This window comes from Neoarius graeffei, chromosome 11 (assembly GCF_027579695.1).
Source record: "Neoarius graeffei isolate fNeoGra1 chromosome 11, fNeoGra1.pri, whole genome shotgun sequence".
Lineage (NCBI taxonomy): Eukaryota > Metazoa > Chordata > Actinopteri > Siluriformes > Ariidae > Neoarius > Neoarius graeffei.
This window is the reverse complement of record NC_083579.1, coordinates 83,423,339-83,439,494: the sequence shown is the minus strand read 5'-3', so window position 1 is coordinate 83,439,494 and position 16,156 is coordinate 83,423,339. Positions and strand designations below refer to the sequence as shown.

The window sequence follows — 16,156 nt, the reverse complement described above, 5'->3', positions numbered from 1 at the left end:
TAGCGTGTATTTGGGACGAATTAAGAGGTTTTGAGTTTCTCCAAGTTCTGATGAGGTGGGACGAGGGCTGATCGGGCATGCCCGCCCTCTGAGCACCAATATACGTCAAGAAGGGCAAAGATTAACTCAAGATTAATTCTCGATGTAATCACATATATGATCATGAGGTGATAATATATGGTCCTAGGATTTGATAATAGTGATACTATTATCAAAAGGGGGGGATTGTTAGGTTTATATAAGTATTATTCTTGACCAAGAAGGCAGTAATTTATTAAAATGGTGACAAAATTAAGGATTAACTTCAGTTCAGTTAAAAATGACCTTCTGTCTTGGCTGGACATTGTTTGGGAACATTTTGTTTATTTTGATATGAAATGTGTATTTTTGATCAGAGATGTGTCTGAATGACGCCAAGGTCTGTTTTGATGTCAGATCGACCCACACACACTTTAATGTTGGATGTAATGGTAGCCTTATTGCTGAACAAAGAGTTAAGACTTTATATTTTTGGATTATTGCATATGCTATGGCAGTGATTTAAATTTAATTGTTAGATCTAAGATGCATTCAATGATTTAAGTTAGTTTAAAGTTTTATAATTACAGAATATAATTTAGGGTTGCTAAGACCTAATGTTAAGACTTCATGAGTTTAATCCTGAATCCTGTTTGACCTTTCTCTGTTGAAGTAGCATTTCTTTGCTTTGCCAGACATATTCTTATTTTTCGTATGACTGTCTTTTAGGTTTGTTCTTATTTACTTATATCTTTGTTGCAGTGGCGGCTCCTGAATTTTTCAGGGGGGGCAATTTTCCCCCGTTATGTCTACACGGACCATAAATGTCCACAGGACTGAAGTAAATTGACCTAGGTAGCAAATCAATTTGCCGAACTTGTTTTTGCTTGGTAAATTCAGATATCAATATAGACAATATCTCTTCTCTCCACTAGGTGGCAACACTGAACAAGTTAAAGGTGGCAAACTAAGGTAGCCTAGTAAACTAGACCCACCCGCCTAGCGGCCAAAAATATTTTTGCCTACGAGTGGCAAATATTCACATTTAGTCTGGCTTGCCAGGCTAAAACTAAGGAAGATTCATTGTGAAGCCTCCAAAGCAAAACATTTGGCATCACGATCAATTAATATTACATTACTCATTTATTTTCTCATATTATTCCAGTATTCTATAATAAGTAGACACAAATTCTTAAGTATAAACATATTCTAATTTCTTCATTCTAAAGAATGCAATTAAAGTGGCAGGATATAAATCCAAAACAAGTGTTTATTTAAGTTTTGAAAAAGATGAAGAAAAGCATAACCATCAAACAAACGTGCAGCTTAATTGTGCGTGTGTTTTTTTTATATATGGAACTGCACCATTTTAACAACAAATAATAATTCTAAATAAATTCTGCAGTTTTTTTCCCAAGAATTCTTCCAGAAAGCCATGCCTTAAAAGGAAATTTAAAGTATTACAAGCATGTCAATGAACACAAAAGGCTTTAGTTATTTAGCTATATACACACAAGGTTACACAAGGTTTTGTAGTCAGTGCAACTTGGCTTAACAAGTTGGAAAAAGGTAAGGTGCTGCTGGCTCCAATGAACACATACTGTACAATATATAAAAACTGAAAATATACTTAATTTACACCAAGTCAGAGAGAACTTGAGGCTACTGAAATATTCCAAGCATGGCAATGTTAAACTGCCATTGGTAACACACACACACACAAACACAACTTTTACCTAGTAAATTCAAATATCAGATATCACTGTACCGTCTGCTGTGCTACTTCCAGGGTGGAAGAGAACGCAAGGGTAGCAAAAACGAGCATTGACTACATCACAGCCAGCTAGCCAAGTTTTCTGGTGGTACCAGTTCTTGTTAAAACCTCTTGAGTAGGTCTTCTCCCCCTTCGTAGACACTTGTTTGATGTTTAAATTCGGTCTAGGAGGTCCTAGCTGTTTGATTGCCGTTTTCTCCTCATTGGTATGACAACTAAAGGGAACTTCTTTCAGAGACGCTATCGTATTGTTGCACTCAACACTCGCCATCTTCTTCATAGAATGTTCACACATTTCCCACGCAAGTTGCGTTTTCCAGCCCAAAATTATGTTCAAAACCCGCTAAAATGCACTTAAAACCCCCAATCTGGCAACACTTGGGCGGCGCAACAGGCGTATGACGTAAGCACGCTGCTTGTGCGAGCACATAAAACCTAATAGAAAATGCATTGGGAGCATGATTTTCGAAAAAAACGTACGTACCATTAGTGTCAATGGGAGATTTTGGGGCAAATCTGAACCTGACAGAAATCGCCCCAAAAGGGCGTGGCTACACCAGGCGCGACCTTAGCCTGATTGGACAATGACATTACTGTTGCCGTGGTAGTAGGAGTAGATAAAAAAAAAAAAAAATCTCCCTCCCTGTTTGGGAGTGCGTCGCCCAAATCGCCCCTATTGACGAGCCGCCAGTGCTTTGTTGAAAGATTCCGTATGTGTGTAAGCAATGACCTTATGATTATTTGACCTGCCCCAAGATCAAGCTGCTCACTTGCTCGCAAGTCAACCACACACACACATACATCTGAACAGTGATGTAATTAAAACGTGACCTGCTCTCACACACAGATATCAAAATGTCGTCACTCACTCACACCCTCCCATAGACACACACACACACACACACACACCCCTCTCTGAGGTCACATACAAACACACACACATTCGACAGACACAATAGCCGTTTGGAGAGATTATGATTTGTTATAAAAGGTGTTTGTAATCTTTCATCTTTGGCGAGAATACTGTGAATAAACAGCAGTTAAACCGATCTCTGGTTCTCTGTTTTTTTGCGGTGTTCCGTCCCAGACGTCTGGGTGGTACGAGGGCGGGGGTCCCGAGAAATAAGTTGACCGATTGACCGTTTCAGACTGGGTTGAACCCCAACAGACCCTCCTCGCAGTCCTTCTCCTCTGCTCCTCATAAAGCAGTTGTAGTCCTATTTGCAAATGCAAACAAACCAAAAAAAAGTGTTTGCAAATATGTAAAAAGGACGACCACCCGTGTTGCATCCATGAGACCATCAAACCAAAATATTGAGCGCCTGACGCAAATATTGTTCTGTGACGCATATCGTGACGTCGGGAAAACCTAAAACTCCATTTTCCACTATTTACACGCAGGCATGAAAACTGTTTTCAAAGATATCCGTTTTCAGTGAACGAAACCTCCGTTTACGTGTAAATGAGAGGTGCAACCGCATAAATAAACATGCGTCTTCATAGATATCCGGCTACGTGTAAACGCACCATGAGAACGCGTGTCGCTTTATAGCTCTGCGGAACACTGGGAGCTGTTTGAGATGCACTATCTTGGGGTTTAATATTGAAGGCACGTTCACGCTGTCCCTCTTCTTCCTCGTCACCCGCTTCCTCCTTTTCATCACTTTGTTCGCACTGAACCCATTTTATAACGCCATCCAAGAAGTCTTTGTAAAACTGAAATTTTGGTTCGTACCAGTCTGTATGATCGGCCTCTCTTTCATAGTCCTCTTTTATCAATCTCTGTACTGATGCTTGCAAGTTATTAAACTCAATGAAAAATCCCTCAAATAACTTAATTTGTTTCTCAACAGTTTCTTTATCTTGGCCAGATTCAATAAGGCTGTTGATTTCGTTACGTTTATGTGTTAGAACACCAAGCTTCCCTCTGCGTGTTGCAATTAACTTACAGTTCTCATTCATTTGAGAAATCCTGGTCTTCAGTCTCTTCCTCAGTCATATTGAAACTTAACTCAAAAGCTTTAAACACAAGTTCGTTACTAACTTAAAAAGGTTGAACACAGTACAGTAGGAAAGGCAGCGCACGCACAGGCCGGTTCAGTTTGTAAAGTGCGCGCGATGGCTCAAGTTCAAATGCGAGCACGGTGGCCCGTTCAGCCTTATTGTCACCAACCAGAAAAGTTAGTCAATCCTACAAGCATGTAAATCCACATCCACAAACTCCCGACAAGTAATCCACAAGCTTGCAACAACGCATCTTCCAATCTTCCAAAACCGTGTGCCTGCTGGCGTCTCCAAGCTTCTAAACTTTCCATACACCCTTGAACACTCACACGCGCTCCGCTAATTAGCGCAGGTGAACCAATTAACCCTTTCATGTACCAGGCTCCACTTAAGGCCAACATCTCATCATCTCTAGCCGCTTTATCCTGTTCTACAGGGTTGCAGGCAAGCTGGAGCCTATGTTGCAACAGAAGGCTTGGCTCGTCTTAGAAATGGTCAATGCACGACATAGGGGATGGCGTACGAATCCCCAAGAACGTCACAAGAAAATAAATTGCTATACAGCATAATTTTTTGACACTGAATTTTCCCGATTCAGGGATTATTCTTTTGAGTACAAATTCCAACTCTGGACCCACCAGAAAGAGAGAGAGAGAGAGAGAGAGAGAGAGAGAGAGAGGGGTGGGCAGGCAGGCATCCATCCATCTATCTATCTAAATTGTATCAGTCATTGGTCAAGGGGTTGGCTTGGGAAACAGAGAATTTTGAGGTCAAAAACCGCAATCATTGCTGATCAGTGGTGAAGGTTTTGGGTTAAGAAGCAGAACATTTAGAGTTTAAGAATGCAATTATGGCTAGTTAAGTGGTTAAGGTCATGGGTCAAGAATTAGAAGGTTTTGAGGTTAAAACAGCAATCATTGCTAGTAAAGGGGTCAAGGTATTGTATACAGAATTAGAAGGCTCCGAGTGTAAGCAGCCAATTAAGCCAAGTGTATCGTATGAAGAATTGGAAGGCTCTGAGTGTAAGCAGACAATTAAGCCTAGTGGGGGTATCCAGTCAATCAGACTTGTTTTAAGGGCTATTCCCCACAACCCCCGAACCTAACCACAACCTCTACACCTAAACTTAACCGTGATCCCAGTACCTAACCCTAACCCCAACCCTCTCAACCCTTAAACCTAATCTCAACCACTAAAATCAAATCTTGGATCTAGACCTTCCCCTCATCCCGTTCCCGAACCCTGGTTGAGGACCATCAGACTGATCACCAACCCCTTCGACCAACATCCAGATTAAGGTACAGAAAGATTGTTTGCTCGGGAGTGTGGTGTCTGGGCTGTAGGGGATAAGAGAGTAGATGGACTTTGGACAGGCCCGTGCAGAACGCAGGCCCCAGCTTTTGCTGGGGCAACAGAAAACTTTCACCCTCACCCTACCCTAATCCTAACCAGAGGTAGCCTATTTTGGGGAGTGGGCCAAAGATAGCACCTTCTGGAACACCAAACTTTACTTTAGCATGCATACGAAAGTCACCATTTACGTATACAAACTGACAATGACCAGTTAAATAAGACCTGAGCCAGCAGAGGACCATTTCTTTACCTCCAATGACATTTTCTTGTCTATCCAGCAGAATGGAATGATCAGTGGTGTCAAAAGCTGCACTAAGGTTGAGCAGCACAAGCAAGGAGACACACCCCTGATCAGGAGCCATTAGTTGGTCATTTACTACTTTAACCAGTGCTGTGGCTCTACTATGATGAGATCTAAATCCTGATTGATACCTTTTATGGATGTTATTCCCATGTAGATATGAGCATAACTGTTATGCCACAGTTTTTTCTAGGATTTTGGAGATAAAAGGGAGGTTTAATATTGGCCTATAATGAATTTTGAACAAAACAATTCAGATGCAGTCGAAGTTCAGACTTTCAGCTTTAATTCAGTGGGTTGAACAAAATGACTGCATAAAAATGTGAGGAACTAAAGCATTTTTTAAACACAATCCCTTCATTTCAGGGGCTCAAAAGTAATTGGACAAATTAAATAAAATGTTCATTTCTAATACTTGGTTGAAACCCTTTGTTGGCAATGACTGCCTGAAGTCTTGAACTCATGGACGACATCAGACGCTGTGTTTCCTCCTTTTTAATGCTCTGCCAGGCCTTTACTGCAGCGGTTTTCAGTTGCTGTTTGTTTGTGGGCCTTTCTGTCTGAAGTTTAGTCTTTAACAAGTGAAATGCTGCTCAATTGGGTTGAGATCAGGTGACTGACTTGGCCATTCAAGAATATTCCACGTCTTTGCTTTAATAAACTCCTGGGTTGCTTTGGCTTTATGTTTTGGGTCATTGTCCATCTGTATTATGAAACGCCGACCAATCAGTTTGGCTGCATTTGAGCACACAGTACGTCTCTGAATACCTCAGAATTCATCCGGCTGCTTCTGTCCTGTGTCACATCATCAATAAACACTAGTGACCCAGTGCCACTGGCAGCCATGCATGCCCAAGCCATCACACTGCCTCCACCGTGTTTTACAGATGATGTGGTATGCTTTGGATCATGAGCTGTACCACGCCTTCGCCATACTTTTTTCTTGTCATCATTCTGGTAGAGGTTGATCTTGGTTTCATCTGTCCAGAGAATGTTCTTCCAGAACTGTGCTGGCTTTTTTAGACGTTTTTTAGCAAAGTCCAATCTAACCTTTTTATTCTTGAGGCTTATGAGTGGCTTGCACCGTGCAGTGAACCATTTGTATTTACTTTCATGCAGTCTTCTCTTTATGGTAGATTTGGATATTGATGCGCCTACCTCCTGGAGAGTGTTGTTCACTTGGTTGGCTGTTATGAAGGGGTTTCTCTTCACCATGGAAATTATTCTGCGATCATCCACTACTGTTGTCTTCTGTGGGCGTCCAGGTCTTTTTGCATTGATGAGTTCACCAGTGCTTTCTTTCTTTCTCAGGATGTACCAAACTGTAGATTTTGCCACTCCTAATATTGTAGCAATTTCTCAGATGGGTTTTTTCTGTTTTCGCAGCTTAAGGATGGCTTGTTTCACCTGCATGGAGAGCTCCTTTGACCGCATGTTTTATTCACAGCAAAATCTTCCAAATGCAAGCAACACACCTCAAATCAACTCCAGGCCTTTTATCTGCTTAATTGAGAATGACAAAGGAATTGCCCACACCTGCCCATGAAATAGCCTTTGAGCCAATTGTCCAATTACTTTTGGTCCCTTTAAAAACAGGGTGGCACATGTTAAGGAGCTGAAACTCCTAAACACTTCATCCAATTTTAATGTGGATACCCTCAAATGAAAGCTGAAAGTCTGGACTTTATGTCCATTATATAACTATAACTTGAATATGTTTCAGTAAACAGGTAAAAAAAAAAGCAAAATTTGTGTCAGCGTCCAAATATATATATGGACCTAACTAAGTATAAAATTTAAAATATCTTGGAAGCCATAGCTAATCAGCTGATTAACTGTCACTTCTAATTCGACACACCAAATTTCATAATAGCCAATTTCATCTCTGAAGCAGACAACTTCTGAAAAATTGGTGACCAGTGTAACATGAACAATAAAGTTCAAAGTACAGGTCATTTTCAGCCAAAACTGTAACAACTATATTTAATTTGACAACTTTAAAATCATGCAATGTCTGAGTTAGTGCACATGAAGGTCTTAAATGTAACTAAACAAGCAAACATCTTCCCACACTGTGAGCAGTGATACGGCTTCTATCCTGTGTGAATGCGCTGGTGTGTTTGGAGATTACTCTGCTGAGTAAAACTCTTCCCACACAGTGTGAATGCGCTGGTGTCGTCGGAGATGACGCTGTTCAGTAAAACTCTTTCCACACTGTGTGCAGTGATGCGGGTTCTCTCGTGTGTGAATGCGCTGGTGTGTTCGGAGATCACTCCGCTGAGTAAAACTCTTCCCACACAGTGAGCAGAGATACGGCTTCTCTCCTGTGTGAATGCGCTGGTGTCGTCGGAGATGACTCTGATGAGTAAAACTCTTCCCACACAGTGAGCACTGATACGGCTTCTCTCCTGTATGAATGCGCTGGTGTGTTTGGAGAGTACTCTTATGAGTAAAACTCTTCCCACACTGTGAGCAGTGAAACGGCTTCTCTCCTGTGTGAATGCGCTGGTGTGTTTGGAGATCACTCTGCTGAGTAAAACTCTTCCCACACAGTGAGCAGAGATACGGCTTCTCTCCTGTGTGAATGCGCTGGTGTTGTTGGATATGACTCTGCTGAGTAAAACTCTTCCCACACAGTGAGCAGTGATACGGCTTCTCTCCTGTGTGAATGCGCTGGTGTGTTTGGAGATCACTCTGCTGAGTAAAACTCTTCCCACACAGTGAGCAGTGATACGGCTTCTCTCCTGTGTGAATGCGCTGGTGTCGTTGGAGATCACTCTGACGAGTAAAACTCTTCCCACACTGTGAGCAGTGATGCGGCTTCTCTCCTGTGTGAATGCGCTGGTGTTGTTGAAGATGACTCTGCTGAGTAAAACTCTTCCCACACAGTAAGCAGTGATGCGGCTTCTCTCCTGTGTGAATGCGCTGGTGTGTTTGGAGATCACGCCGCTGATTAAAACTCTTCCCACACTGTGAGCAGTGATGCGGCTTCTCCCGTGTGAATGCGCTGGTGTAGTCGGAGATTACGCTGATGAGTAAAACTCTTCCCACACTGTGAGCAGTGATCCGGCTTCTCTCCTGTGTGAATGCGCTGGTGTCGTCGGAGAGCAGTCTGATGAGTAAAACTCTTCCCACACTGTGTGCAGTGATACGGCTTCTCTCCTGTGTGAATGCGCTGGTGTCGTCGGAGAGCAGTCTGATGAGTAAAACTCTTCCCACACTGTGTGCAGTGATACGGCTTCTCTCCTGTGTGAATGCGCTGGTGTTGTTGGAGAGCAGTCTGATGACTAAAACTCTTCCCACACTGTGAGCAGTGAAACGGCTTCTCTCCTGTGTGAATGCGCTGGTGTGTTTGGAGATTACTCCGATGACTAAAACTCTTCCCACACTGTGAGCAGTGAAACGGCTTCTCTCCTGTGTGAATGCGCTGGTGTGTTTGGAGAGTACTCCGATGACTAAAACTCTTCCCACACTGTGAGCAGTGATACGGCTTCTCTCCTGTGTGAATGCGCTGGTGTCGTCGGAGATTACGCTGCTGAGTAAAACTCTTCCCACACTGTGAGCAGTGATACGGCTTCTCTCCTGTGTGAATGCGCTGGTGTCGTCGGAGAGCAGTCTGATGACTAAAACTCTTCCCACACTGTGAGCAGAGATACGGATTCTCTCCTGTGTGAATGCGCTGGTGTTGTTGGAGATGACTCCGATGAGTAAAACTCTTCCCACACTGTGAGCAGTGATACGGCTTCTCTCCTGTGTGAATGCGCTGGTGTGTTTGGAGATGACTCTGACGAGTAAAACTCTTCCCACACTGTGAGCAGTGATACGGCTTCTCTCCTGTGTGAATGCGCTGGTGTTGTTGGAGATGACTCCGATGAGTAAAACTCTTCCCACACTGTGAGCAGTGATACGGCTTCTCTCCTGTGTGAATGCGCTGGTGTGTTTGGAGAGTACTCTGCCGAGTAAAACTCTTCCCACACTGTGAGCAGTGAAACGGCTTCTCTCCTGTGTGAATGCGCTGGTGTCGTCGGAGATCACCCCGTTCAGTAAAACTCTTCCCACACTGTGAGCAGTGATACGGCTTTTCCCCTGTGTGAATGCGCTGGTGTGTCTTGAGTGCATTCTGATAACTAAAACTCTTTCCACAATCTGAGCTGTGGTGAATTTCCTTCTGTATATCATTATGGGAAGTATCAGAATGGATATCAGTTGATGTTGGTTGACGACTGCAGCATTTGGAGGGGATCTGAAGCTTATATTTAATCTCTCCTGATTCTCGCAGTCTCACGTACTCTTCATAGTGGCATCTCTGGATATGCTTGTCGAGGTAAATTGGAGATGCATCGGAACGAGGGCATGTGGAGCATGAAAAGACTTGCAGCAGAGTGTTCTTTACTTCTGGAGAAATGAAAGGACAAAAATAAATTGAACATGAAATGCAACAAGATTATAAAATATAACAACACTAACCCAATGTAAGGAGTGCTTTTACTGAAAATCAAGATTCTACATGAATTAAGACTGAGACAAAAACAAAAGGTTGCGGACTAAGATATAGCAGCCTCTAGCTTGGAATACTGGGAGATTCAATAAGGTCCTGGAACAGCAGCTATGCACAGCATTGGCCATAGCCCCGTGGGTCTGAGCGACCAAAGGGGAGTTGTTGGTTCCTGTTGGACATCATGTCAAGTCTAGGTAATGGCAAGCCTCGCCTTATTTACATCTCATCCAGGATTGAGAAGGAAACTCAGCCCTCACATTCAAGGTTCTAAAAGATCCAAAAATGGGCCTTATTTATCAAACTGGATATGGATAGATTTATTTGCAAATCGTTTCTAGTAGCATTTATACAAGCAAATCTGTATTTTCTATCTGGATTTTTTATATGGATTAGGCTGTCAAATTTAAAACACTTATTAATTTCAATTACACACTAATTTCATGAAATTAAGTTTTGTGGGATTTTGTGAAGCCCCATATTAATGTAATTGATGAAAGCAAGCCAACATCCATAAATTAAGACATATAACAATAGTCATTTAATTTAAATGTAGGCGTATAAAAAAAAAAAGGGACACACTGCATCGGTTCAGATGGCATTCAAGTAGGTCTGCAGCAGTAGGAATTTCCTTACTGCAGTATTTGAAGAATGCCACGGTGTGATTTGTAGTACTAAAGCAACCAAACCTCCATGTGTTTAATTGTTTGTTAATTCATCAGACACTGTCTGTTCCTTAACATGTTGAAGTTCTTCAGCTGCAAGAGTTTAAAGTGCATATCCTGGACCTATTTATTTTATACATGAAAAGTATGTCCCTTTACACACTCATCCAGAAGGGTAATTTTGCACAAAACCATCTGTCGACAGCAGAAAAAAATAAAATAAAACGCGTCTGGAAAAATCCCAAGGGAGTCTGGAGCCAGATTCGTGACGTCACCTGCGGAAGCGCCAGCAGGCTGCGAGAGCTTGCACGGTTTCAGTGCACAGCCTGTGTAGACCAAGCGCTCCCATTTCTCTCTTTGTCCGGTCTTTTGGGAAACCATGAGTACTAATCCCATCATGATTGGTGTTGCTACACCCTCCTACGATACATCTGTTAACCATTTTAATAATTACGTGATGACGTTGAAGAAATTTGCAGAAAACCACCAGGTCGTTTTCTCATAAACAAACCAGTGCGGACGTAGGATTCAGAGGGAGGCGTTCCGCATGCGACAACACGAAAATCAGTGTCTGCCGGGAAATTCAAATGCCAAGTTTTTCCAGAGGCGGACCGATTCGCCTCAAATGGCTTGATTTCAACTGAATTTTTCTGGTATTGCGCAAGGTAAAAAAATTTCAGAGAATGCAGAATGTTATAGATATTTGACCAAAGTTTAATATAAAATAGGAGAATTACATTGATCTTGCTCCTGAATTTACCTGTAATATGCACTTTAAGGAGCTAAAATTTAACATAAATTAAAGAGAAGTTCTCCATGATATGACTCTTGTAGAATTATTCAGTTCAGTTGGTCGGGTTCAATGCCCGAACTGATGATCACATCATCAGTTTTTCTTTGGCTAATCAGACACAAGGCTAATCAGACACCACTCTTGCCGGAGCAGTTGGGGGTTCAGGTGCCTTGCTCAAGGGCACTTAAGTCAATCCTGCTAGTCTGGGGAATCGAACCAGCAACCTTTTGGTCCCAAAGCTGTTTCTCTAACCATTAGGCCATGACTTCCCCTTAGAATTATTGAATTCCATAAAAATACTAAAATTGTTATTGCTTGTTAAATTGCTCGATAATATAACCATCACACATGCTCCTGTAATAAAGCAAATGTGTTGCAATTGATTTGTATAATGGTTGATGGATTTGACTGACATCTGCATTATCCAATTAACAACTTTGCTTGGTTCAGACACACTGCATGTGTGTTCAACTAACTTCTTTCCAGCCAGCTGGTTATATTGCACTGAAGGTATTATAATGCCGCGCCCCAGTGTTTCTGTAATATGGGGAGGTCTGACATTATCCTATATTATGTGTTTGCTGTGACAGGGCATCCCCCCGATTTCTCCCCAATTTTCTCCCTAATTTAGCCATGGCCAATTCCCACCCATCAGACTCCTCTCCAGTATCACATAACAGCTACCAACCAGGGAGGGCTATCATGTGCTTCCTCCAAGACAAGAAACACCAGTTGACCACGTTTAACTCATACAATGTCAGGGGGCTGCAAAGCACACTCGGACGAAAGCCCAATCCACTTACTTCCTATTAAAATGTGCTTTCACACACCCAAGACTGGCCAGTGTAACTGACAGGGCAGAGAAGAGAGCATGCCATCTCTCCCTCCCAGAGAGCCCAGACAATTTTGCTCTCTTGAGCTCCCAAACACAGATGATTGTGGCGTCATCAGGATTTGAAAGCGGCAATATCTGGATGATGGGGAGGATGACGGGGACAACACTTTTCTGCTGTGCCACCTGGGATCCACAGGGCATGCATTTTACACTACTTCTGGTTAAACTGGGCATGATGAATAAAACTACAACAATATCTTGTGGTTTACTATATACAGTGGTGCTTGAAAGTTTGTGAACCTTTTAGAATTTTCTATTTCTGCATAAATATGACCTAAAACATCATCAGATTTTCACACAAGTCCTAAAAGTAGATAAAGAGAACCCAGTTAAACAAATGAGACAAAAATATTATACTTGGTCATTTATTTATTGAGGAAAATGATCCAATATTACATATCTGTGAGTGGCAAAAGTATGTGAACCTCTAGGATTAGCAGTTAATTTGAAGGTGAAATTAGAGTCAGGTGTTTTCAATCAATGGGATGACAATCAGGTGTGAGTGGGCACCCTGTTTTATTTAAAGAACAGGTATATATTAAAGTCTGACCTTCACAACACGTTTGTGAAAGTGTATCATGGCATGAACAAAGGAGATTTCTGAGGACCTCAGAAAAAGCATTGTTGATGCTCATCAGGCTGGAAAAGGTTACAAAACCGTCTCGAAAGAGTTTGGACTACACCAATCCACAGTCAGACAGATTGTGTACAAGTAGAGGAAATTCAAGACCGTTGTTACCCTCCCCAGGAGTGGTCAACTAACAGAGATCACTCCAAGAGCAAGGCGTGTAATAGTCAGCGAAGTCACAAAGGACCCCAGAGTAACTTCTAAGCAACTGAAGGCCTCTCTCACATCGGCTAATGCTACTGTTCATGAGTCCACCATCAGGAGAACACTGAAAAACAAATGGTGTGCATGGTAGGGCTGCAAGGAGAAAGCCACTGCTCTCCAAAAAGAATATTGCTGCTCGTCTGCAGTTTGCTAAAGATCATGTGGACAAGCCAGAAAGCTATTGGAAAAATGTTTTGTGGACGGATGAGACCAAAATAGAACTTTTTGGTTTAAATGAGAAGCGTTATGTTTGGAGAAAAGAAAACACTGCATTCCAGCATAAGAACCTTATCCCATCTGTGAAACATGGGGTTGGTACTATCATGGTTTGGGCCTGTTTTGCTGCATCTGGGCCAGGACAGCTTGCCATCATTGATGGAACAATGAATTCTGAATTATACCAGTGAATTCTAAAGGAAAATGTCAGGACATCTGTCCATGAACTGAATCTCAAGAGAAGGTGGGTCATGCAGCAAGACAACGACCCTAAGCATACAAGTTGTTCGACCAAAGAATGGTTAAAGAAGAATAAAGTTAATGTTTTGGAATGGCCAAGTCAAAGTCCTGACCTTAATCCAATCAAAATGTTGTGGAAGGACCTGAAGCGAGCAGTTCATGTGAGGAAACCCACCAACATCCCAGAGTCGAAGCTGTTCTGTATGGAGGAACGGGCTAAAATTCCTCCAAGCCAGTGTGCAGGACTGATCAACAGTTACCAGAAATGTTTAGTTGCAGTTATTCCTGCACAAGGGGGTCAACACCAGATACTGAAAGCAAAGGTTCACATATTTTTGCCACTTACAGATATGCAATATTGGATCATTTTCCTCAATAAATAAATGACCAAGTATATTATTTTTGTCTCATTTGTTTAACTGGGTTCTCTTTATCTACTTTTAGGACTTATGTGAAAATCTGATGATGTTTTAGGTCATATTTATGCAGAAATATAGAAAATTCTAAAGGGTTCACAAACTTTCAAGCACCACTGTAGTCAGTTTTGCAATAGCAAGATATGCAGTGGGCGGACTTCACGTGTCTCAAAGGAAGCTGATAGACTTCACCCTCTCTGGTTGGTCATGGTCATATGATCAAGAAGACCTACCTGGTTGGTGGAACAGGCCACAATGAGTTCTCTGGGGAATGCTCTAGTTATTGCAGACTGCATTGTACAACAGCTTTCATCCCAGAAACACTGGTAGGCTCAGAAACATCACGAAATGATGCAGAAAATAACATCTATAACCTCTTAGACAAAAGTAACACCTTGCTGTCTGGTTGTTCCTGTAGGTGCAGGACTGAGTTCTTTGGTGTGCTCCTCTTCATACCACACCAAGAGCTCCTGTCCTGGGCTAATGGATTGACAGCAACGATACAGAATTCCCCCTTGATACTCAAATGCCACAAGATTCTGTTCTTCTTCATTACGGGCACAATTCACATACCTAAAAGAGTGAGGCAACGTTTCAGAAAAAGGTAAAAAATTACATCAGAGTTACAGACTTGGAGAAAGCATGGTGGAGATATCAATGACATGAAGATAAAGTTCTTCCAACAAATGAGGAGCTGTAAAATCAAAATCACTAAAACGACCCAACAGCTGGTGTACTGCTCACCTCATCCAATTCACATGCGTCTCTCTTTTGGCATCGATGTATTCTTCACACTGCATGCTCCTGCATACCTGTAGAAAAATACCACATTTACATTTTTTTTATACACAAAATCAATACAGTGGGGCAAAAAAGTATTTAGTCAGCCACCAATTGTGCAAGTTTTCCCACTTAAAAAGATGAGAGAGGCCTGTAATTTTCATCATAGGTACACTTCAACTATGAGAGACAGAATGGGGGGAAAGAATCCAGGAAATCACATTGTAGGATTTTTAATGAATTAATTGGTAAATTCCTCGGTAAAATAAGTATTTGGTCACCTACAAGCAAGCAAGATTTCTGGCTCTCACAGACCTGTAACAACTTCTTTAAGAGGCTCCTCTGTCCTCCACTCGTTACCTGTATTAATGGCACCTGTTTGAACTCGTTATCGGTATAAAAGACACCCGTCCACAACTTCAAACAGTCACACTCCAAACTCCACTATGGCCAAGACCAAAGAGCTGTCAAAGGACACCAGAAACCAAGTTGTAGACCTGCACCAGGCTGGGAAGACTGAATCTGCAATAGGTAAGCAGCTTGGTGTGAAGAAATCAACTGTGGGAGCAATTATTAGAAAATGGAAGACATACAAGACCACTGATAATCTCCCTCGATCTGGGGCTCCACGCAAGATCTCACCCCGTGGGGTCAAAATGATCACAAGAACGGTGAGCAAAAATCCCAGAACCACACGGGGGGACCTAGTGAATGACCTGCAGAGAGCTGGGACCAAAGTAACAAAGGCTACCATCAGTAACACACTACGCCGCCAGGGACTCAAATCCTGCAGTGCCAGACGTGTCCCCCTGCTTAAGCCAGTACATGTCCAGGCCCATCTGAAGTTTGCTCGAGAGCATTTGGATGATCCAGAAGAGGATTGGGAGAATGTCATATGGTCAGATGAAACCAAAATAGAACTTTTTGGTAAAAACTCAACTTGTCATGTTTGGAGGAGAAAGAATGCTGAGCTGCATCCAAAGAACACCATACCTACTGTGAAGCATGGGGGTGGAAACATCATGCTTTGGGGCTGTTTTTCTGCAAAGGGACCAGGACGACTGATCCGTGTAAAGGAAAGAATGAATGGGGCCATGTATCGTGAGATTTTGAGTGAAAACCTCCTTCCATCGGCAAGGGCATTGAAGATGAAACGTGGCTGGGTCTTTCAGCATGACAATGATCCCAAACACACCGCCCGGGCAACGAAGGAGTGGCTTCGTAAGAAGCATTTCAAGGTCCTGGAGTGGCCTAGCCAGTCTCCAGATCTCAACCCCATAGAAAATCTTTGGAGGGAGTTGAGAGTCCGTGTTGCCCAGCGATAGCCCCAAAACATCACTGCTCTAGAGGAGATCTGCATGGAGGAATGGGCCA

At 42.4% G+C, this 16,156-nt stretch overlaps 1 pseudogene; it reads right to left on the bottom strand.

Moving 5' to 3' along the window:
* Positions 1-1,348: 1,348 nt before the first annotated feature.
* LOC132894677 (zinc finger protein 271-like) overlaps positions 1,349-16,156 on the bottom strand; it is a 104,367-nt pseudogene continuing 89,559 nt past the window's right edge.